This window comes from Dermacentor silvarum, chromosome 4 (assembly GCF_013339745.2).
Source record: "Dermacentor silvarum isolate Dsil-2018 chromosome 4, BIME_Dsil_1.4, whole genome shotgun sequence".
Classification (NCBI taxonomy): Eukaryota; Metazoa; Arthropoda; class Arachnida; order Ixodida; family Ixodidae; genus Dermacentor; species Dermacentor silvarum.
Genome location: NC_051157.2, coordinates 67,003,201 through 67,027,646, shown reverse-complemented (window position 1 = coordinate 67,027,646; position 24,446 = coordinate 67,003,201). Strand labels below are relative to the sequence as shown.

General features: G+C 45.5%; 1 pseudogene; it reads left to right on the top strand.

The window, feature by feature from the left end:
- The window catches only part of LOC119448675 (Down syndrome cell adhesion molecule-like protein Dscam2), a 181,265-nt pseudogene extending 162,037 nt beyond the window's left edge, over nucleotides 1-19,228 (top strand).
- Nucleotides 19,229-24,446: the final 5,218 nt, after the last annotated feature.

Here is a 24,446-nt window from a genome sequence, read left to right as displayed (position 1 = left end):
AAGAAAGAAAAGAAACCTAACTACACAATTTCGGCGTGAGATTCAGTTGTGGCTAGAGTGTTCCTGAGTTTTGTCCATGGCCTATTATACCACTGAAGCTGCCCGGTCTTGCGGAACATAACGCTGAACTGCAGCAATACGAGTCTCACGTTATTGGCAGTTTTGAACAGTTCACCTTGGTAACGACAGCAAAGCTAAAAAGCACCTGTGAAAAAGCCTTACATACACTCGTTTCTTCACACATTCCTCGGTGATTTAACTTTGAGTACGTGGTGACGGAAGTTCCACTAGAAGCTGACATAGACATTTGGGGGAAAACTAACCATAAGAACGTTTTTTTTTTGGAAATAAGGAGCCGCAGGTTCTTCACACGTATTTGGAACTAGGGTGTGTTCAGTGAGGCGTGATGGGCCTAGTACTGCTCATAATTTTATAAACAAAGCAGCCTAAACTGAACTTGAACAAAATGTCTTGAGTAATGCTTTCCTGATTGTGTCGTTCATAAAGTGCCACGTGAGCGTCTCGAACAGACTGTGGCGACCTGCATCGCTATCCTCATATTCTTTGCCATTATATTGACGTCAGTACGCTAAGCGGTCATCTGTTATCCTTGCAAGCTTTTGTTTTTTTTTCTCGCAGCATTTTTTTTTACGCTTAGGCTTTTCTTGTGATTGATATCACAATGAGAAAAACAAGAAAATTTCGTTCACACATTCCAGGATTTTGGGAACAAGACTCGCACGTGTCTGCGATTGAGTCGACCGAGTTCTCGCACGTTGTCAATGGCCTTCGACCAAAGACCAGCTACGAATTCCGACTTAGGGCGGAGAATTCCATCGGGCTGAGCGAAAGCAGCGACGCCCTCGTAGTTACAACCGACGAAGAAGGTAAATTATCATGACCTTTACTTATTTAATTTACAAATTACCACTAAGCACAATGTGCATTGCAACTTGTTTTGTTGTTTCCGGCTCGCGCGTTTCGTTTATACCGTAACGTGCTATTTGTATTGTTGCGTGCGACCACTACACGCAGCTCCCACTGGTGCACCACGAGATATCAGGGTAACGCCAACCGGTTCTCGAAGCCTCCATGTCAGCTGGAAGGTGAGCAGTGTTTTGTTGCACGTCAGATAATGCATAAATACATCATTTCCACCACACGCCAATGCTCTATGTTATACAACTGCAATGCCCTAGCGCTGGCTCATTTTTTTTTCTCGTTTGAAAGCTTGCTCGGCGGCATTAAACATGTGAGCATGCATGTTATGCGTAAATGTATAATTTGATATGTTCTATGAAGTCCGAATGGGAACTATGGATATGACCATACATCCACTAATGGTAGTCAGGTGGGCGGCTTGGGTGTAGCCCCACTCTTGACAGGTAGTGGCGCCTTGATAAGCGCAGTCCGGGACATTTGGACAAGAAGTGCGGTAGATCTGCGAGAAGCAGCTGGGCTTGGGCAAAATGGACATTTGGCATCGAAAAATGGCGGACGGTGTGGAGCCTACAGACAGGTTGCAGCTGGCGTCAATGCAGCATCCACACGTATCCTTAACGCTACCTCTAGGCGGCGGGAGAGTCCATGTAAATGTCTCTTAGCTGCAAACTTTGAGGGCATTACCAGTCGAATTCCGCCGCTGTTTTTCTGGCTTCAGCAGCTATCCCGCCTTCCTAAAGCATCAACATAAAAGTTACAAAAAAGTCAGTGGAGAGAAGTAATACTGAATATCGTCATTAGCCTAGTGAACTGCTTTGCAGGCAAATACTTTATTCCAAAGACCCGGGATTACCTCCATTCATTAATCCTGATCCTGCAATTATCCGATCTTGTAATCGAAAATCATCACTGAGATTCTGTCAGCTATTATGACTGGCCTGAGCCTGCTTCCCCAAACTGCTCTATCGTACGGATCGCTTTATGAACACGGGCCTAGTTTGCTACCGCCACTCTCCCTTCGACATATCCTCCTTTTTACTCGTTTATTACAGCCACCGCTGGATGAAGAGTCCAACGGACTAGTGCAGGGCTACTACGTCGGCTACCGCGTTCGCAACGCCAAAGATTCGTTCGCCTACAAGACATTGGAAAGCTCGGCCAATTCGCTGCAGCAGCAGTGCGAGTTGGCTGATCTACGGCGCAACACTCGGTACAGCGTCGTGGTGCAGGCGTTCAACGCGAAGGGTGCCGGACCAGCTTCAGAGGAGGTCTTCGCACAGACGCTCGAAATCGGTGAGCTTTTGCTTTGTTTCCTACAGCCAAGTACAAATTATGATGTCTGCCTTAAGAAGCTCAAGCACAAGCCTTCCTTCATATAGGCGTGTTGAAAGTGGGCAACGATGAATGTTGCTTTTCACAAGGTGCTCTCATTATGAACACCCTTCAAGTCCTGGTTAGATCATAATTTGGCAGAATTCTGACGGAAGAATTTATTAACGTGGCACAATAATGCTGCGGTCGTCGAGAAATTTCTAAAAACAAAGTACGCGCAGTTTTCTTTCTATAACAATGAAAGTACAGTTATTCGGACGCACGCGTTGCGGGTATGTCTCATAGAACAGTCTGCAAGGTCGTCACAGCCAGCTTGCATAGCTACATCAGTCGAACACTTATTAGCGAAGCAATGATCACAGGTGAAGTTTATGCGTTCACTTAAGCAGCAAGTCATTCTTGTCTTTAGCACTTGAAAGAATGAACTAAACCACGCTCACGCCTAGTTGTCACGAGGGGTCACTGTAGTCAAACTGCTCTTTGGGTTTTCTAGCTCACAGTAAACTGAACCGAACAAAATCCCGAATAAAAAAAATTCAGAAACCTTGGAAAGCAATACTGCACATTTTATAAAATGTTTATTAATCTAGTAAGTAAAAGCCACGACAAGTGTGGGGTCATATAAAACTACGGCAATAGCGTACTCCAAACGCGTATTTCAATTTCATGGGTCTTTTTTTCTAATTCGGCGCAATTGAAACGCGGTTGCCACATCTTGATGGCGGTCTGCACTGTGAGAGACTGCTGGTAGCGCAGTAAATAATTTCAGAGCCGATAAAATCACTGAAGTATGCTGCTTTATTTTAACGAAAATTTCTCGACGGGCTGTGAGTTACCGAATGATAGAATTTTACAGGTAAGATTTGACACGACCGCGAACCACTGCATGGAAAGTAATTAAGATTGTTTAGCAGATTTTATACTTGTATTTTCTGCTCCTAGACCCTCCTGCGGCACCACGTTTGAGACTGGTCTCCTCAACATCGTCATCCGTTCACTTGAGCTGGGATATAGATAAGGACCAGCCAATAAACGGTAAGGAAACCCATCCATGTCGTAGAGCATAAAAGAATGACAACCTGTTTGATATTTTCGGAGTTTCTTAGGGCATAGTTTGAGAAAGGTTTTCCTGAGACCAAACTATAACAACCAATCTTGGGTGTTTCAGTGACAACTTTCTCAAATTATAAATTCGAAACAAGACTGCAAGTTTGGCATATCAAATTTTAGAGCATTTTTGACATGATAAATTGTGCGACACACTCCTAATAATTATCGCATGCGCACTTGCTGCAACATCAGAATTAAAGCCTGTCAGGGATCAAGGCATGGTGACTTAGTATAGGGATCACACGGATAGCAGCAGTGTATAAATAATTGCCTGAAAACCCGCAGTGAAATGAATTGATGCTCCACCGTATTATTTGCCTACAAAGCTTTGCGCAAGCAATCCTGGGCAAAACTAAGCGGAACACAAGTGTTTTTATCGATGTTTCAAGGAAGGAGGGGGGGGGGGGGGGAGTACACTCCAATAGCGAAGCTCGTTCTCGTAACCTCCGATATACCCCTGGTGGAGACTTTTTTTTCATTACCAGTGGAAGTAAATGTAGCCCCGTTGCAAAGGATATTAATTACCTTAGGTTTGAGATAAACACATTACTTCGTAACCCTTCAGCGGTGTAGAAAGCGAACCGTAAGATGTGCACGTTTACTTCGTTTCCAGGGTTTGTACTGTTCCACAAGGCGGAGCCGCCCATGACGTCGAAGTCCGAGCCCAGTGAAGACTCCGACGAGTGGTCGGAAGTCCAAACGGGCGCCGAACGTTCGGCGTACGCGTTTCGCGGCCTGCGCTGCGGCCGCAAGTACGCGTTCCACGCAGTCGCTTTCAACGCCGCCGGCAGGAGTCCCAGCAGCAACACAGTCCTGGCCAAGACGGATGGATCAGGTGCGCAGGCGTTGCCGTTAACGAATTCTCGCTTCCCACGCCGACATAGCACGTTTGTTACAAACCGATAATGAGGGACGACAATGCTGCTGGGAGGAACCCTTTATCGGTGTGTCAATTGAGGCGGTGAGCATTATAATGGCAAAGATGACGAAACTTATAATGGCAAGATGACGAAAAGGTTCGTCATCTACAAATCAGGCTCTTTGTAATGATTCTACTTATTTGCACGTCTTACCAGTTCCATTATGTACTTATTTTCGGGTCTTCTGTTATTGTTTCTATGAATCCCTTATTCGTGCGTTTATTGTAATATGGTTATGCGCTAGCTACTAAATCGTTTGTATTAGCAAAACGTTACGGTATGCACGTCTTCATCTTTTCTTATTTTTATGAGTGTTTCTAAGACAGTTCTCTTGCCTTTATCACTGCCCTGTTGTGCTTTTTTTTTTCGTAAATGAAGCGTGACATCTGGCTATCTTAATTTATTATTAATATTTTATTACGCTCCAAACTGCTTTTTGTTTCGTTTTATTGTAACAGATTTATGTAACCACTTATGTATATTGTGCGTTATTTGCCTTTTATTGTTGATATTTATGTATGGAATTGCTAATACCGCTATATTTCTTAAATGTGTAAGCATTTCTATGCCTACCCAACGAGAAAACCCGTCCGCTCGTTCGTCGGTCCGTTCGTTGCGTGGAGATGAGCAAGGGGCACAATGCTTACGCATACTTGGGCAACTCCCAGAGGAGTTCCTGCATGAATGTTTTTATTAGTGCCTTGACATTTTCTGTGCACCCCCACCCCCTTCCGTACACAATGCCTCTAAGGAACTGTACGGTAATTCAGATAACTGGATAAATAAATACATATGCTTATCTAATATTGTTGCAAACATTGCCTCCCCCCCCCCCCTTGCAAACTGTGCCCCTCCCCCAATCTCTGCGCTATCACCCCCCCCCCCCCCGCCCCCCGATTTTGACTTTTCACTCTAGTTAACATGTCTGCTAGTGCTCTAGAGCTATGTCACTTACTGTTCGTATCAACGTGGGTAAGTTAACAGAAACGTTGATGTGTACAGCACCACTTGCTCCCGATGAGCGCGACCTTCTGCTGTGCAACGTGACCTCGGTGACGCTTCAATTGGGTGCCTGGAAGAGCGGCGGCTGCCCCATCTTTTCGTTTGCCGTGCTCTGCAAGCCTCAGTCGCAGAATGAGTGGTCTCCTGCCACGGCCACCCACTTGGTTCCGGACCACCAGCAGCCACCTGTGCTGGTCATCCCTGATCTGGTTCCAGCCACCTGGTACAATCTGCTCGTCACGGCGCAGAATGACGCAGGAGCTTCGGAGGCCGAATACATCTTTGCTACACTGACGCTTACAGGTGGTGAGTGTGATGTTCGTGCTTGGAAGGGACCGTGCTGTTATGTTTGCCTATAAGATCTCGAGGGGCCGACTATGAACACTGCGACCTCAATCTAAGCTTCAATGCATAGCGGTTTTGTGTTCACGTTTCAATATTGTAAATCGTACGCGAAAAAACTTTGCAGCGCTTCACTACCGTTATCATCATAGTCATGCTCGTGAACGTCGGAAACCATCAATCAGTCAGTCCCAGTCTGGGCCTTAAATATCGGCGGGAGCACTCAGTTTCCGATATATATATATATATATATGTATATATATATATATATATATATATATATTAATGCGGCTATACAGATCCAATATATATATATATATATATATATATATATATATATATATATATATATTTGGATCTGTATAGCCGCATTTACCGTTCAAAATTGCTTTATATGTTGCCAAATAAATCAAGATCAATAAAGACCCAATGAATCATTGAAAGAGACAAATTAATTATTGAAGACTACATTATTCAGCCGTGTATTTTCGTAACGTTCTTGCAGCTGTCCATTTACATCCGACAACTTTAGCAACCCGCGGGCACGAACTTCTTGTGCATTTTGCCCCTGTAGATTCTTCCTGTGGAAAAGCTCGTAAGATATTCAGAGTATTCTGAAGTACGTAAATTCGTAATTATAGAAGGCAAATGAACATGCGTGCGTTTCTTCATGCTCGCATCCCCGATGTAGCGGGTTTGCGCACGTTCAAACAGAGGTACTTTAAAAGCCAAATAAATTCTGTCGCTTCTCATTTGCTCCTGCGAGCCATGCTGTAACAGCAACTGCTGGTTAATAATATGACTTCCGATAATGTGGCATTGGACATACTTTATTGCATCTTAGCGAAAGCAATGAGTTGCAAAATAGTATGCCACTCCCAAAGACCAGGGGTGCTGCCTTTTTTAATAGATTCTTGAAGCCTTGAGTGTCATTAGAACGGGGCATCGAGAAGTTCAATAGCATTGACGCCGAAGAGTCACTGTAATTTGAATACGTATGCAATATTTCCCTGAAGCAAAAATCAATTCTCGATAGCGTTGTTTTTTTTGTTTTTTTTCCTACGGTACACGGTACCTCTTTGTTTATTGTAGGCACCGTGCCACCTCCTCAATGGACACAAGCCGTAGAGTCTCAACGCCGCCACATCCACATCATTCTCCCCACCGTCTGTTCTCTCGTGGTAGTGATTCTGCTAGCGGTCGCCGTGTTCTACGTATTCTCCCGTCGACGCGTCTCGACCGTGCAACGCCCATATTCAGGTGGGCAAAAGTGTTCCCGCTGGTACCCTTTCTCCCTGCCTCTGTAACTGTCTGTCTATCCGACGATGCTGCGTATTGACTGTGTCCATTTGTGACACATATGTTTAGCGGTCGTCCATGATGTTGCATATTTTGACCTTTGAGTCTGTGACTTGAAGGCTACAGCACACAAGCGGACAAAGATGACGAATGATGTAATAGACAAAGTGCTTGTGTACGTTAAACCCGTCTTCGTCCTTGTGCGCTTATGCGTTGAGGTCTTCTATTCGTAGATAAATAGCCAAGTGCTTGAATTGAGTCGAGCTTTTTAGAGACGCAGGCTCATCTTCCAATCTTCCATTAAAGTGCCAGCCGATTATTTCACTTAGTCCAATAAATAACTCATATACTGCGTTAGAGAATGTATTCATATTTTCAAATTCAAAGCGCATGATTCTCCGATGGCATTCCGATATAAGGTGTCCCAACTATCATGCACCCAAGATTTAAAAAAAAATAGCAACTGCGTTACTCGAAGAAAACCTAGTGCATATTGTTTCCAGTATAGCAGAGTAGCCACCAGCAATTTTTCGTTATTACAATTTAATTAGTTATTTGCAGTTAATTAATGAACTTCTTAAATATTATAATTAGACTAAAAGTGTCAATGAGAAAATTCTAGCGCCACATTAAAAAAAACGGCAAAGCTTGCACTAGGCAGCGCAAAGCTCGAGACACAGCGAAGCCGGTCGATCGATACTGTGTCATAACTTAAGAGATACCTGGAATAACCAAGCTCAACTCAGGCATAGCCAAGGCCGAACCTAGTTGCTACCAAGTTCAACCTAGATACAACCAAGTTTAACCTAGACATAGCCAAGTTCAACCTAGCTACTACCAGTAGACGCAATCGATCGGCCAGCTTCGTTGTGACTCGAGCTTTTCGAGGCCTAGTGCAAGCTTTGCCTCCCCGTTACGACGACAGAAGTGAAATTGCACGCTGAAATGATCAGCGGCCACGCAGCCAGCTGTCGAAAAAGTTGCAGTGGCTTAGCTCGGCTATGCCAGGATATACGTAGCGTTAGCAAAGGTTCAGCTGATTATTCTTACCTTTCCTGGTTGCTTAGATTGTCAAGGATTAGCTTGATTGTCATGCTTACTGCTGCTCCAATGACACACACGCGGTATACGTATTATGTGGCACATGTATTCATTCCTCCTACGCTCAACCGCTAATTGCCAGGCAACTACTTCGGGATCCGATGAGTCAAGCTTCTCCGTTCTTCTGCGCTGTTGAGCAGCATTTGCGCTCTCCTTCTCCATGGCTATACCACACTGGCAAACGCCAGTCAGAACAAGCGCAGCGGCTCCAGCGCAGTGTCAGACGGCGACTGCACAGCGAGCGAGCGCGCGCCGGCGCCAGTGCGTCTACCACGGCTACGACGTCACTCCTCTGGAATGCGCAGACCGGCGGCGGTGAGTCACGCGCGGTGGCGGCGGAGTGCGCGAGAGGTGCCGGCTCCGGTGGCTCCGGTGGTGCGCAAGCCGTGTGACATCACTGATCCTTGCGCATGCGCAGCACGGCTCTTGATGTGCCACGCGAAACGGGCTTGGCTAGGCCAGTGTAGCTAACGCTACAAAAGACGACGACGACAAACGCGGGAGCAGTGGCACGAGCTTGTGCCGAGCACGAGTTCGAGCGCTAACCGACGGGCGCCAACGAGCCAGCTGCGGAAGAAGACGACGACGCTCGAGCCAATGCTGATGATGATAATTTCATGAAACGCGCACTTTTTACGGCTGGCTTAAACAGCTTCCCTGGTAAAACTCTCGTTACACCTTTCTGTTGATCAATACCTGCTACATAAAAGTGTTTTTCCGAACGTCAAGGACGCCCGCGAACACGCAAAATTTCATAGCGACTGGCCGCTGGAGGCACTTTGCGAGTATTCGCGGGCTTCTTTCACGTTCGGAAAAACACTCTTATGTAGCATGTATTGAGCAACAGAAAACTGTATCGGGAGTTTCTAATGTTGCTCTACAATTTTCTCATTGACACTTTGATAATTAAGCCATTACTTTTCGAGTTATATAATTACTTACAATTACCTAAATAAATCTCAGTAACAAAAAAAAAAAAAAACTAGCGGCTACTCCACTGTACTGGAAACAATATGCATTAGGTTTTCTTCGAGTAACGCAATTGCTCTTTTTTTTTAAATCTTGGTACATGATAGTTGGGACACACTGTATAGCTTATACTGGAAGCTTTGCGTCAAGATATATGCTGGGTAATTTTATGTTCAATTGTATTATGGACGAATGCAAAAAGAGACAAACAAATGAAATATAAAAGCCACCTTAATAACTCTTCTTAATTTTGTTTACGCGTGTGCTGGCTAAGCCAGCAAGCTGACGAAGTGCTATCAGATTATGTCTGTTAGAAAAGATTAACGTGTGCCAGAATTGCCATATCGCCTGCCTAATGCCACCTATAGGGCGCACTGCATACTTCCGAAACAAAAATTGATTAGGTGGAATCACAGGAATGTTAATTTTAATATGGCCAAACAAGTCTTTCTGGCTTGATAAATAAACGGACTTAGTTGCCGGCAAATAGTGTCATAAACATCTGAGCAAAATATTACTTCTACGCACGCAACGTGCCACCTGTCCGTGCTGCATGCACAGCCCACTGATAACAGTTAAAATACGCATTTTCGAAAAAACTAAACGTCATTACAAATCACTGCACGTGTTTCACCCACAACGCTAATTGGTAAGACAAAAAAGGGGTTTATTCCGCAAATGGCACGTCTAGCCTGCATAAGCATCGCCAAGATCTGCAGTGCTTCAGTTGGCGAGGTGTTCAGCTTGAGTGGCTAATTATTTATTTTCCACCATAAAACCTAAATACAGATTCTATCTAAATCACCATATATGACAAACGTTTTCCAACGCGTTTACTGAGGGCAGTAATCGCAGCGGAGAACAAACGCGCGTCATAACTTCGCAGATTTCAGGTTTTATTGCGATAGCAACACTCCAAAGCGATTTCTGCCGTCGGCGTCACCGTCGCCGTTGCCGTCGCCGTCGCCGTCGCCGTGAGGTTCCGTATGACGTCAATGGAGATGAAATCGTCGCCGCGCGCCGCCGAACGCTGTATGTGCGAGTGAAAGGGCGCGATGGACGCGCGCTTTCACGGGGAAACGCACGGCGGAGAACAAACGCGCGTTCTGTGCAAGGGCTGCAGCACAATTATATGTAGAGCAAACGCGCCTTCTTCTAGCTCATAACTTCGCAGTTTTACAACAACGCCGCTGCAACTTGCTTAAAATCCACGGCAATTGTCTTGTATTATAGCACACTGCTTCTAATATCGAAGCCCTCAGTGGTTGCTCATTAACTATCGCGTTCTACTGCTCAACGCGAGGTCGAAGCTTCGATTGTCTGTCGCGGTGAACGCATATCGATGAGAACGAAATGCAAAAAAAAAACACCGCATATCCACGGGGTGAATGATGATGAGTGGGCGAAGCTCCGGAGGGAATCATCGGTAAACCGTCAATCTTCCGTGTAATTCGCCCAGTCTCGCCGCACTAAATCGAACGATTGACTTCCACCAATGACACGCGCCATATGTGACGTCATTCCTATTTTATAACAGCGCCCTTCATTATAATTGCACCATCTCCCGCTTAAGGCGACGCTAGCACAAACGCGTTAGAAACGGGCAGTACTCTAAGGGGAAGAGGCCACAGCGTCTTACGCAGCCGTTTACACATGCCGGAACGTGCACCGCGTTTGCCGACGCCATCAGCGTTTATGAATACGGGGGTAAGGCGGAGAGGCCACAGCGTCTTACACCAGCTTCTTACACAAACGCGTTAGAAACGCGCAGTCTTTCGTTAATGTTGGGTATTTATTACCATCGTGGTGCGTCTGTCCATGTGCGCTTCGTGGCCTAGTGGTTAGCGCCACGCGTTCAGAAGCGAGGGGTCCCTGGTTCGATTCGGCTACAGACACAACTTTCGGATTTTTTTTTCTCATAAAAGTAGACGTGGCTACCTACTACTACTACTACTACTACTACTACATACTACAGAGGAGGGACAGACCCACACCCTAAGGAGCTTCGCCCCTGAAAAAAGTCACAGGCCTGCGCGGCACACGCAGCACAGTCACAGCGTAAGCTGGTTGAGTGGCGCAAGAGTAGCTCCAATTTCGGCACCACGTACAACAAGGTGTTCGCGGCAAAGTGTCTTCGCCTCGATTTTGACGAGAACGCGATCTGAACTGCCCGCCCGGCGTCGGCGTCGACGGCGAGCCGCGGCTTGTAATGCTCTTTGCACAGCAGTCTGCTGAGCCCGATGATGCCTGGTTGTAGCCGCGCACGTAGCTCTACGATTCGCTTCTTCAGTAGCGGCTCGTACCTTGCGAGGAGACGCCATAACGTGTACCGAAGAGGTACCCAGAATACGTGGCGCACATCTAACATCGGGATAGCGTTGATTGCGCGCCTCGTCAGAATCGCATCGCGGCTGTTGCAGGCACGTTAACTAGATGGCGCCACCATACTGGCGGAGGCTCGGGTCGTCTGCGCCTGCACGCCGGCCTACAGGGCGCGTATAGAGGGAATTTTTGTTCTGCCTGATAGCAAGCGGTTGCGTGGCTCAGTGGTAAAGTGTCCGACTCCCCCGCAGCGGGCCTGGGTTTGATCCCGGCGGAGAGCGGGTACTTTTTGTCACATTTCCCGCGATAGTGGTTACGGGGCGGCGGCGGCATCATCGCGACCAGAAACGGCTATTGGAATGAGCCCATAACAGCTTACGCTGTAAAAAATTGTCTGTGTATACTTCGACTTAGGTGCACGTTAAAGAACCCCAGGTGGCCAAAATTTAGCCGTAGCCCTCCACTAGGGCGCTCCCCATAACCCACTGTGCAGTTTGGGGACGTTAAACCGCACAATTTCCAATCCTCACAGGAAACGTGGACGAAGTGACAGAGACGACCAAGTCGGTGGACACTGTGCCAATGAGCGTATGGGAGGGATCTGACAGCAAGCAGGAGTCCGAGACCTCGCAACACCGACGCGCCGTGGATCATGAGCAGCTCTACTACCCCTCGCCTTACGCCACACGCGAAGGTCGGCTGTCGTCATTGTACGCAACCGGAGGCCTGCAGTCTGGCTGGGCCTCCGCGAGAAGTCTGAACAGCGCAACCGATGAAGCGATGGATGAACGCATGGGGCCGCAGCACACTTACGATGTGCCTTTTGTGCGGAGGCCGTCAAGCCCAGAGGCAAAGAAGCTGCATCAGCAGGTACGTCCATCTTTTTTGAATTCGGAAGCGCGTATGAGCAGCTGCGCGCCTCAGTCGTGGTTGCCTAATCGGTGAGGATTTTACCTGGCGTCCTGGCCATGCTGCGAATATGTTATCCCTGCTCGTACCAGCTTCGGTTAGAATTATTTAAAAAATGTTGTGCACGCTGCAAAGAAATGCTGCAGGAACTTCGTTACCTGACAGAAGCCCGCAATCTGTAGCTTAGCAAGCGCAAGGTCTCAGTAGCAAACGCACCACCGCCCGTCATTTATTTGAAGGCAGAAGCCTTCAAATACGAGTGTGCTACAGGTGTTTATAGGAATGTCCTACGACGTGGGTGCAGCGTAGCTTTGTGCAAACCCACACACTTGGCTTCTGAGGAGATTGAGTGGAGTGCTAGCTTCATCGCAGATGCTTTGTGAACGGATATGTAAGTATACACATAGAGGCTTCCTACGCCAACATACTGCAGCAGCAAATTTTGACACGCCCGATGGGACTGGCGTGACCATGGGCAACTGCTTTTTGACTTCGTTCGGATTTGCTGTAACACAAATTACTGGGAACCAAGGCCGGAAAGAAAAAAAAAAGACGCGCCCACTGTACTGCAAACGTGCCTCTATATAAAACTGCTTTTTGGCCAAGTTGGTATCTTCTGAAAGACTCATTCAGCAAATACCAACAAGAAGGCCAGTGTCGTCGCCATATGTCTGCCTTTTTTTTGTGTGTGTCCTCTCCACGGCAAATGTGTAGCGTGACCATACAGTCTGAGTGGCTAAGAGCACGCAGTGTAGAGTCGTCATGAGAAGTCTGTCCTCCGCCCCCCCCCCCCCCCCCCCCCAAAAAAAAAGGGCAACCGCTATGAGCCACTATTTTCTCTTGAGAATTTTGGCGCTCTTAGGCCATGATTGGCCCTTGCGATATAAAAGCCCACATATACGCATCATCATCATCATCTCCTAAGACCCTTATGAACAAGCGACAACCCCGTATTGCCAGCTTCTCAGCAACACAGCATTGAGGCAGAGTGAGACGCCCCGGGAAGCCTGCGCTGCTCTAGTCTCGCATGCCGCGGTCTGCATTCTCTCTAACAAAGTTGGGCGCATTCCCGACAGTGGCTGGCTCGGATTCGCTCCAAATACGGTAGCACCCACGCTGCGAGAGCAAATCGTAGTGTGCGGGGGTGCCAACTCGGGAATCAATACAACGGGTCCGCGCTTCTCCTCCTTCACAATGCCTTCTCAAGTCTGTCAAACCCATGGGGGCCGAACGTGCGTGGGTGACATGGGCAGTTTTTGTTAGCAGAAAGAAATAGTGTAAAACCTGCTGCCTAATATTTTGCCTTGTAGCGCTATGAAAATAAAGTTGTATATAAAGATTATGTGCATGTTCTTAGTACAAATCGGGGGTAATATTTTACGAATATATTCCTTTTAGTTGAATTTCATAGTTATTAGCAAATTGGGTACGTAGTTCTTGTAAGTACCTTCATGACGAAAAGAGCCGTACCTGAGTATTCAGCAATACACGCCGCACCAGGCTACTGAGGCCAGCCTGCATGCACAGTTCCTCGATACTGCGGTGTAATATGGAGGCCCCACTTTTCCCACGACAGCCGCGAGGGAGACCGTCTCGCATGCGACCTATGTACGTGTCAGACAAGAATGCTTTGCTCGAATCCGGCAAATTCTTGGAGATTGCGTAACAATTATTGAGTAATACCAGCTAGAGTCTGAGGTTAAAATGCGATAATACGGTGTCTTATCTGTCCCACAGAAAGAATTTATGTGATTTGAAGTGCGTGTACGATACCAGGGAATGAAGAATTTCAAGTTTATTACAGTCAGATGAGCTTAAAATGTGATGTGCTCTTCTTTCTTGCTCGGGTATGTTAGCCTATAAGCTCAGTGGCCTAGTTTCTACCGCTTTTTGTTTGCCCAGATTTGTTTAGAGCACACTCACATGCATTCTGGCTTGTTTATCCTCAATTTTATTTTGTTTGCGCAGCCAGACGGGCAAGGTCACGTGCTAGGGTCCACGCAGTGCCTTCCGGAGAGCATTTATACCAAGCCTGGTAAGAGCCGACACGTTCACTTCTCTGCGTGGGAGGTTACTGCACTAATATCTTATACTCATTGCTCATTTTGCATAATTCAGTTTTCCTGCACCTTCTGGTGCAGTAATTCAGGCTTCCCAGAGAATACTAACTTCCTTTGTAGGCAGCCCTGTTGCGCTAGGAGAATTACGATCTTCCTTTTTTTGTATGCTCAGGTGTATTAGGTCAAATATGTAATCGCTCACTGCACCCTTAAGCGCACGCATATTTCCCTACTCTTTTTATACATACGTTTTCACAGCCTAATGGGTCCCTCTCCTCAACGTGCAGGCATAAAATTATTTCCATTGAACAGCCAGGTGCATAAAAGCTCAGTTGTATGACTGGTGTACGCTCTCCTATATGGCAGTTCGTAATATACGGGCCCTGAAATCAAGTGAAAATAATTATTTTTCTTGCGTTCGGTCTAATCATGGATAACCAGTGTGCTCACGTCAAATCAAATAGCGAGTGTTCGATTTTTTCATGGCGTCACGTCACAGACCGGGGAAATGGAGGTAGCCAGAAAAAAATCTGACCATTCGCTGAGGGCTGGTTGCAGAGATCGAATAGAAACAGTTGGGAGTAGGTTTACGGTATAGTACTCCTTGGTCTACCGCAAAATGGCAGCGTCCATGGCTATGAAATGAATTTTGCCATTTGTGGGCCATGAGTGCTTGAAATAACATGTTTTAGGCTATGAACGAGGTTAATTTTTTTGTTCGCCTGTGCTGGCTTGAAGAGTACTGTTAAACATTAGTGGCAATGCTGTGCATAAGGTGCTGATTTTTTCTATTACGTTTTGTTTTCCATAGCACCATTATACACGTCCCCAGAGAAGTACAAAGGCCTTCGAAAGTCACTTCAAGCACTCAGCATAATTGAAGGCTACCCAAACACCAATGTCTCCTACGTTTATTCGCGGCCAAAGAAGAAACACTGGAGCACCCACGGTGATGAGCTGTACGCTGAACATAAGCTGCGGAAGCTGTCCAGGTGTGTTCGAGTTTGAACTGCGTTCTGTGTCTTTTTAATGTAACAAAGGTCAGAGCTTAATAGTAAAATTTGACATAGTGTAAGCAAAAAAAATGAGATTCTTTCACATGAAAACATTTAGTTGTGATAAGTTATCCCTTAAATAATACAGCTTGCTACCGTCTCGTAAGCTCCACCTGGAAAAATGGGAGCAAACCTCAGTCCACGGATGGAATGCTTGTTTTGCGCGTGACTGTATAAGAATGCTCTCAGAGGAAAACACTCGAAATCCTGAAGAAGTATGGGAGATATTCTAATCTCATCCTAATGTAAAAGGGTATCTGCAAACTAAGCTAAGTATGAATAGACGGACTACAGGAATGGAAGGGGAACGGGGAGTTACAAAGCAACACGCATTCGAAGTCACGCGCGTTAGCTCAGATGTATAGACGCAGTCGCCACAGGTGATCCTTAACTACATGGCACGACTCAAAAACATTTAATTGTCAAGCGCCTTTACAAATGTGTAAAAAACCCGGATATGAACTCAGGCGCTTGACGGCTAAGGCTCTTTCTTCGTAGTGTTGCCTTCGTTAAAAACTGAAGCATCGCTCCATGCCAACTAAACATTATTTGAAAGTCCTCGGTCAACAAATACACCAGGATTGTTCTCGAAAACGCCAAGCGCATGCTAAGGTATAAACGCAGATTCTTGTTAGCAGTTCGCTCCAGCCTATCTTGTATGACTTGTGAACATGAAATTGTCATGTACGGAAGCCGCCACGCGTTCTTGTCCGTAAAGGTTGTTTGTTGCGCTGTCCTGGCCAGGTACACAGATGGACTGAAGCAAGCGGAGCTTGACTCACACAAAGGGAGCGCAGATTTCTCCATTGAGAGCCACGAGACGTCCGAAGCCGAGTGTGACATGCACGCGAGGCGTTTCTCGTCGCAGAGATAAGACTGTGACGATGATGAGGTAAGTAAACGCTTTGAAAGTGCCCGTTAAAGGAATAAGTTTAAACTATAAGAGCCATCGTAGCTGCCGCGCCAAGGAAATCCTAATACAATACTTCTAGAACTTCAAAGGTTCAGCGCCTTGTTCAACCTTTATTCACAGGACTCTGCTACATAAAATTACAGACCGCGCTCTTTACCAAAGTTTGTAAAAGAAGCCAAACGCAATAACAGTTGTTGGTTACCTTCAAAAGCCCAGAATAATATATTTATAACTTTCAAAATTTTACTTTTAAATCTACCTGGCAATTTTTTTATATAGGAATCAGAGTCAATCGTTAAAAAAAAAGGAACGTCCGAGGTCTGCTAATGTTTTTAAACAGCATTCGTGCAGCTGTTTATATCACTGAGAATAGCAGTCGCCTTTTCCAGGCTCGCAACGTGCGCAGATAACTCACCAGCCTTATATGCGATTAACGGTCGTATATAATCCAGGATGAAAAAAAGTATTGAACTGCGAAAACAACACGCAACATGTCCGAGATGTTGCACTTCCGGAAGGCTCACATTATCGTATCGCCCGGAATTTCATATCTTGCCGCCGCAACGTATTCGACTATCTAAGCGAAGTGGTCATGTCGAAGGCTTGAAGAAATGGACAGTTGAAACTTGTTTCGAACGACGCACTGAATATTCGAGACTTCCTTCGCTTTCGCCTCCTTTGGGATTCGTCGTTACAAACACTCCCGCTCGCGTTTGTGTCCTCATAAAATCAGCGATTAATTTCCCATCGACTGCGACCGAGCTTCCTGCGGCCGGAAGTGTCTTTTGGTTGCGGTCAAACCGCAGCTTGAATCTAGGTCGACCATCAACTTTGTATATCATTTCTTACAGAAAGGTATTCGCCTAAATTCTAGTAAATACGGTCGAAAGAACAGTTATCTCTATGTGTTTTCTAAGTTCATCTTCTGTTGGCTTCATGCGGTTGCAAATTTATGCGTCTGCACTTCTATCCATTGTAAACCACCATGCACTCAGTGCAAACTGATTGTTTTCCTTTTGAACGTGTACCGCAGGGCCCGTGCTCTTTCAGCAGCCCGAGCCATCTTCAACCGCCGTGCACGCTTCTGGGACTGGGGGGATGGTGGCCAAGACTTTTTGAACCACATTTGGCCATCATCCGATGATCCAGACGCCCGTTTTTGCTGCGGGCATTTCAATGGAAAATCAACGCCCTGCACCTACGCAGCCAAGACCGAGATGGTTTTTCCGGTATGTATCAGCGATTTCTTACGGCAATCAAGGCTTGCTTTCAAATTTCGGACAACCAACGCTTAGACAAAACGCAATATTCAGGACATGGACTTAGCAGTATGTGAGTGCCCTACTCTTTCCCGTGTTTTTTTTTTTTAATCGCTTGTCATCTGTAGCCTAAACTATGCTACGCAAATCGGCCTTAATTTCCATATCACGAATTTCTGCCTGTTTACAAGCATAACTGCGATCAAACACGCTGAGTCGAGTATTACGTAATTAACGTTTGCTTTACTTTTAACACTCTACGCGTTTGTGACTTACAGACTTTGAGAGAGGTCGCTTGATACAGTTCTTCCTTCATTTTTGCGTGGATTTATTTCGATTGATGTCACTTATGATGCCAAGGTTGAAACTCCTGCATTTACTGTCCACGATTAAACTTGATGGAAGTCCTTCCTTATTTTGCTTTTTTAACATGACGTTATTAAACTGCGTAATCGCTTTGATAACGTTTAATGACGAGTCTGTGACGTCCCTAACTTAGCAGCCTCCCTATGAATGTTGAGAGATTCATTGCTGAATAAAGTAAGAAAATCCTGCGAAGAGTGTTGCTTTTTCATTTTGCTTTATTACTAGTCACTAAGAGCCATGTTCATACTTCGCAGCAATCTGCGACTTCAGATGGATTTTCTTTTTAATCAAAAAATGCCTCATTCACCCGTCTGCCACATTTAAATCATTTCTGTTTTCATTTGAATTGTTATTTGTCTTGTCATCTATGTGAGCATCCAACCTACCTTGACTTCATTTTCTCGCAGACAGTGTCCCTTCTAATTCATCTCGTGAAAGCATTGTCTCGAGGGTTAAGCTGCACTCAATTTCTTAGTTATTTACGCGAAGCCTGAATGTGTGGTAGCAAGCTGAACATATTTCTAGTTCGCCTCTCTGCCTTTCTTTTCTTCTGTCTCTCTCTTTCTCTGAGTGTTGCAGGTACTCTTTTTCTTTCCTTTATGGCGCGCTTTAATACTGCCAAACTTTATGCTTGTCCGCAGGCGGAGCAGAAACAGCCACAGAAGGCCTTCCCAGTAAGCTCTTGAACGTCCAGAGTGTGGAATGTGCGTCTGTAGTGTACAAGATAGCGGCTATGAAGATGGAGCATCATCGTCAGTAGCCTGCAGTGTCTGGGAATCGGATCCTTGATCGTCGCCGTGCACTTATCAGTCAGATTACCGCTCGTCGTCACGTTTTGGCATGGTCCCGGCAATGCGCCTAGCTGCACACTGCAGTGGTAGTTATCTGGATCTGTATGTGGCAATTAGTAAATCGGCTATTAGTCAAAATCTGACAAGGCAGTGAGAACTTTGATTGCATTCAACGGTCGTTTAATGATAATTACATCTTGTATTATAAGAAAATAGGAGCCAAAAGTGCTATAAATTTATTTACGAGGAACCGTTCCTCCGGCGAATAGTGGTGAGCGTGTCAGCGAAGGGAGCACAAGTTGCTGGCAACAGCGTGCCAACGCATCGAACCAAGCATCAACGCCGCTGGGAGTTGTGATACCTGTGAAGCACGGACGCGATGGTTCGAGCTGTCTCAAAGCACAGTGCGAGAAGAAACCTGTGGGTGCGCGAGGACTCATTCTGACAACAGACTTACGGCTCATGAACAACTTTTTGCGAGTACTATTGTACATAATTTGTATTTTTACAAATAAATCCACTTTATTTTTATGCCATTTCTGCAAAATAATTTACTTTACACGCGTGTGATGTTGTCTTTATCAATGTAGGCAGCCAATCATGGTATAAAAAGGAAAAAAACAAACAGGACAGCAATAACCACGGTTTAAAGGAGGCTACACGCAGACAAATATGTGGCTTATTCGCACAATGCACATGTTGTACCTCCAAACGAATCTACGCGTGTGTGTAGAAAAACTAAATAAATTCAAAAAATCTCAACGAGCATCCTCCTTCACTTTGCTACAAGTGATTCACGCTGCGCAAGGACAGGTTTAAACAGATGCAGGCTTGAGCACAGTACCATCGAATGAGCCATATTGCCGGACTTTATTCGAAACACTATAGAACTTATTGTACGATTCCGGCAACCCTGTGTGCACCTTGGATTCCCGCCGCCACCGTGAAAGTTATACATGCAAGTCAGTGCCAGCTGCGCGTATAAAGTTTGTGAGCGGCTCGCGCGCTCTGCTATAGGTCTACAGTTTGCTGTGGTCTTTTGACAAACGGTTAGCACGTTGTCCGCGTAATCTGGTCCTGTACAAAGCTTGGTTCCCCACAAAGGGATAGATACCTTGTCATGCTCCTCCGTACCACGAAGGCGTCATCGACAGATAAACGACAGGCTTAGGGACAGGTTTAAAGCTTAACTAAAGTTTGTTTCCTGGGAGCAAGATGCAGTATCATCCAATATTTCTTATCAAAAAATTAAATTATGTGGTTTTACGCGCCAAAACCACGATCTGATTATGCGGCACGCCGTAGTGGAGGACTCCGGAAATTTAGACCACCTGGGGTTCTTTACCGTGCAATTAAATCTAAGTACACGGGTGTTTTCGCATTTCGCCCCCATTTCTTATCAAACAAAGCAGCGCAGAAGTTTAAGACAAGTTCGCGGAAGCTTCGGGAAAATTATGCGTGCATAACCGACCTCAAAAGGCCTTCAACATGTCTGCTCTGCGGCATATAGTGGGTAGAGTGTCTGGCTTTCAAGTGTAGATCCTGGGGTTTTAGTTGATCTCCGCGCGTTTATTCGGCAACCTATCTATCGGTAAATTATATTTTATTGATACCGCATACTTAAACTGTTAAAAAGAAACAGTGTAAACTACGTTGATCTGGAAAAATAAGTCTTTTTTTTTTCATTTCGCTCCTACACTAAAAAATGTTTGCCGTGGTTGAACGAGGTTACACCAAATTTGTCGAACGATAGCACGGTTTTGCTTGCTTTGGGGAGGGACAGTTACCTTAATCACTGATAGCTCTACTACTCCAGGTACAAACCCAGAAAACGCCTGGTTCCATAAATCTGACCTTCAAGTTCAGCCAAGGTCAAACTGGGACTTAGCCTGCCACTACTGGCGGCTGCTGCGTACGCCACGTGGGCGCCCATACCTTGAAAGCGATCTGCGAGGTGGACAAAGTGCGCCGAGTGCTGGTAGCTTCGTATGCGATGTGTTTTCGACGCTCAGTTCGCGTTGAAGCAAGACGTAGTATGAAGGTTAATTCGCTCGCTGCTGCTGACGGCACCCAGCAGCGTGTGTGTGTTGTTTTGTGGTGTAGTTGTAGATGCGTTAGTTGCTGACGGTACACTGCAGCGTCTGTGTCCTTTCCCAAAGCAAGCAAACCTGTGCTCACTCGACAAACTTGGTTTAACCGTGTTCAACCCCGGCACATTTTCTTCACTCGGCAGGCTCACCGATTCGTTGCATTCATTCACGTTCCACTCTTTTTGACCAGCTGCACCAGATGCGCCGGAGGATGGTAAGTCAATCGAACTGTTCAAAGGGCGACGGATGTTGCATTTAAACCTCGACTTAACGAAGTCGGTGGAACATGACCGGTATTTCGGTAAATAGAAAACTTCGTTAAATCCAAAACTTGCTCACTTTCTTTTCGCCTTCCCCATCGCCCCCAAGAAAAAACACTTTGTCATATATGAATATGTATCGAAAATTCGTAAAATTTTGTAAAATCTGGTTTTGTGAACTCAAGGTCTCACTGTGTTCGCACTCTTTATTCTTTAGTGATCAATAATTACCCCGCAGCGCCCAAAGGCGCTATAGCAGGGGGGTTACAACAAGGAATAAAATACATCTTTATTCACACAATGTACTTGCTTTTCAGTCAGCCTATTCCACTGTTTAATTGTTCGAACAAAAATTGAGTTGGCATACATGTTCGTCTTGGCAGGATACTCAAGGATTTTGCAACTATGGTAATTACGTTTTGAAATGTAATGAGGTTTCCGTATTTAAATACCCTATCAATTCCAGTTTTAGTATCGTAAATCGAACTTAAAAATTTTAATCTCAATTTATTGCGGCGGGCAGAAAGAGATTCCCATTCGAGCTCAGCCTTAATTCATTGCAGTGCAACTCTCCCTCCTTCCGTACCGCCCCAAGACGAACCTGGCAGCATGGTTTAGTGTTTGTTCTAGAGCGGCAATGAAAGTTACCTCGGGGGAGGGGGGGGGGGGATGGCTGTTTGTGCTTTTTAAGCCGTGAGGAATCAACATTTGGGATATGTGCACTTACCAGCTCGAGTAACATATTCTTAATGTTGTCCCACATATCATGCACAGATCATGCCCACATATCATGTTCCTCAGATAAGTACTCGAAAACAGAAAATAAATTACGAAGTTTTTTTTTTAGAAATTGCATCGTAATCACCCTTCTCATAAAAGTAGACCCTTCTACTCGTAGATAACGTCGCACGTCAGATGTGGTCTTAGCGCTAGAAGACACGGACAAGAACGAGAGAACAGAGCGAGCGCTAACTTTCAGCTGAGTGTTGCCGTATATGCATAACGTATCACACACTCTAAAGAAGCTTGGACGAAATGTTAAAGTAGATGTCATATTTCCGCTCCGCAGAAATTGCTTAGCTTATGCAGTGCCACAGATCCGTTTGCCAAGAAACGCGCAGGTTCTAAAAAGAATCATCAGCCCCCCTCTTGTGTCGTGCGTAAAGAATGTTGTGTATCTCCTTCCGTTATGGTGCGGGAAAGTTTACATTGAGCAGACTGGGAGGTGCCTGAATCATATGTTAAGAGAACACAAACGAAAATTGAACCGATACCGAGATGGTCATGTTTCTGTGCATTGCAGTGATTGTGGGTGCAAACCCTTGTTCAAGAAGTGTTCTGTTTTGTATAGAAATGTAGATAAAGGTTACGCGAGAGGTTGTTCAAGCCATTCTGATAGCGAGGGCCGGTGATAGCTGCATCAGCTCCCCTTCAGTTTCTCTGACTACAAATGAATTTGCGTTCCTGGATGCGGCCAGTTTTCATGTGCGATGATTGGGCCTTTTCTGTATGGGGGCCTACAAATGCGGTTGTTTCTCGAAATAAACACTCAGTTGAAAGTTACCGCTCGTCCTGTTCACTCGTTCTTGTCCGTGTCTTCTAGCGCTATGACCACATCTGATGTATATAACCAACTAGCCCAAAAAGCCATACTTGTAAACTTCGCACGTTTCTTTTTTTTTCGGATACCGGCAACAACAGCAAGATGGTCGGCAATTCCCGGAATGACAGTCACATTTCTTACGAAATCTGGCGAGCGACAAAACAGTAAAAGTCTAACACAGAGTCATTGCGAGTAGGATCGGTAACGTACTGCGTCAGACTAAACGTGTCCACGATATTTTTCATCGCAAGGTTCATGCGCCTGCCAGAACTTATACACGTATCATTGCACCAAGATAACCCAGGCAGATTATAATCACCCCCGAGAAGCATCGTCTGAGCTGACGCCTCGGAGAGAATTTGATATAATGTTTGCACTGTGCTAATATCTGAGCTGGGCGAGCGATAAACCGTTCCAACAGTGAACGTGAAATTATCTGATAGGACTATCTTGCACCATACAGACTCCAGTGCATTGCACTCGTTATCACTCGAGCTTTACAAGCACTCTTTGATTACGTTTGTAAAATAAAATGTTTGACGTATATCGTAATGTAGTGATTCTGCGAAGATGAGTTAATTTTGTAAATATAGGCACCTTTAAGTCTCAGTCGGTACAACAGATGGCATAATTTGGGAAATAGAGTCGTGTTGCACTGATTGAAACAATTACGGTACTCTAGACACTCCATATACTATATGTATACCATCGCAATCAGCTGAAAGGAACGAATGTCACGTAGCCTAAGGAACGTGAACGTTTCAACAAGAAACGCAAAAATAATGACTATTTGGAGATCTATCGCGATTAGAAACACCGTTCCCCTTCGTCCACCTGTTTCTCTTTTTCTTTATTACGGTGTCTATCGCTGCGCAGCGCTTTCTTTCCTTTTACAGCGAAAACTAAATGTTCAAACACTGCCATCGATCGAATTTCTAATTTCCTCAAGGGGCCTCGACAACGCTGTTCCAACACACGTCGGCATAATTACGAAAGACGACGCAGTAATTGACACAGTTAGTGCGCCGTTGACTTCGCTAATTAGTCTTCAGCACCAGCGACTTCTCTCCAACCCTCGCATGTTCCTTTGCATTATCTGCGTTAACGGCTAAAAAGAAAGAAAGGGTGCATAGGGGGGAGTGTGGGGGGAGCACACTAAATGGGAATCATATTTTCGACACACGGGAAAGACACGTACACACCTTGGCCAACGTCATGTGGGACCACCGGGAGCAGAACTCATTTAGATGATTAGACGTCGACCTACGTGCTTAACATGTGAACTCTGAGAATTCTGAAGCAAGCAACACTGATGGAGCCTCAAACGCACGAGGAGATTAGTTGCGATTCAAAACACCCTCGGGAACTTTCGGAAGAAACCACAAGTATAAACGTTAGCGCTGTAAAACACGAGGCATCGATGGCCAAACGAAAGGCATGGATAGCTATAGCTGTTCCTGCGCTTGGCCCGTGCTGAAAGCTACAAAATTAAACATAGTAACACCCACACTTTTGTAGGTGTTAGCTCTCCTAAGTTTGAACAGCAATGAGGTGCTTTCAAGAAAAACGCGACAATATTTCATGATTGCTCTTTCAGCATAAGAACGTCGTTTTGGTCACAGTATAACGCGTGATTACAGCGATCAGCTCTGAAGACTTGAATAGACTTCTTTTCTGAAAGGGGCATTGTATCAGTGTAATAATACTTGATATGTCATTCTGTATTTATTTACTTCCTATGCTTGATTACTTCCTAATGCTTGATTGACTTAATTTATTTACATGTGTTTATTTGCATAAG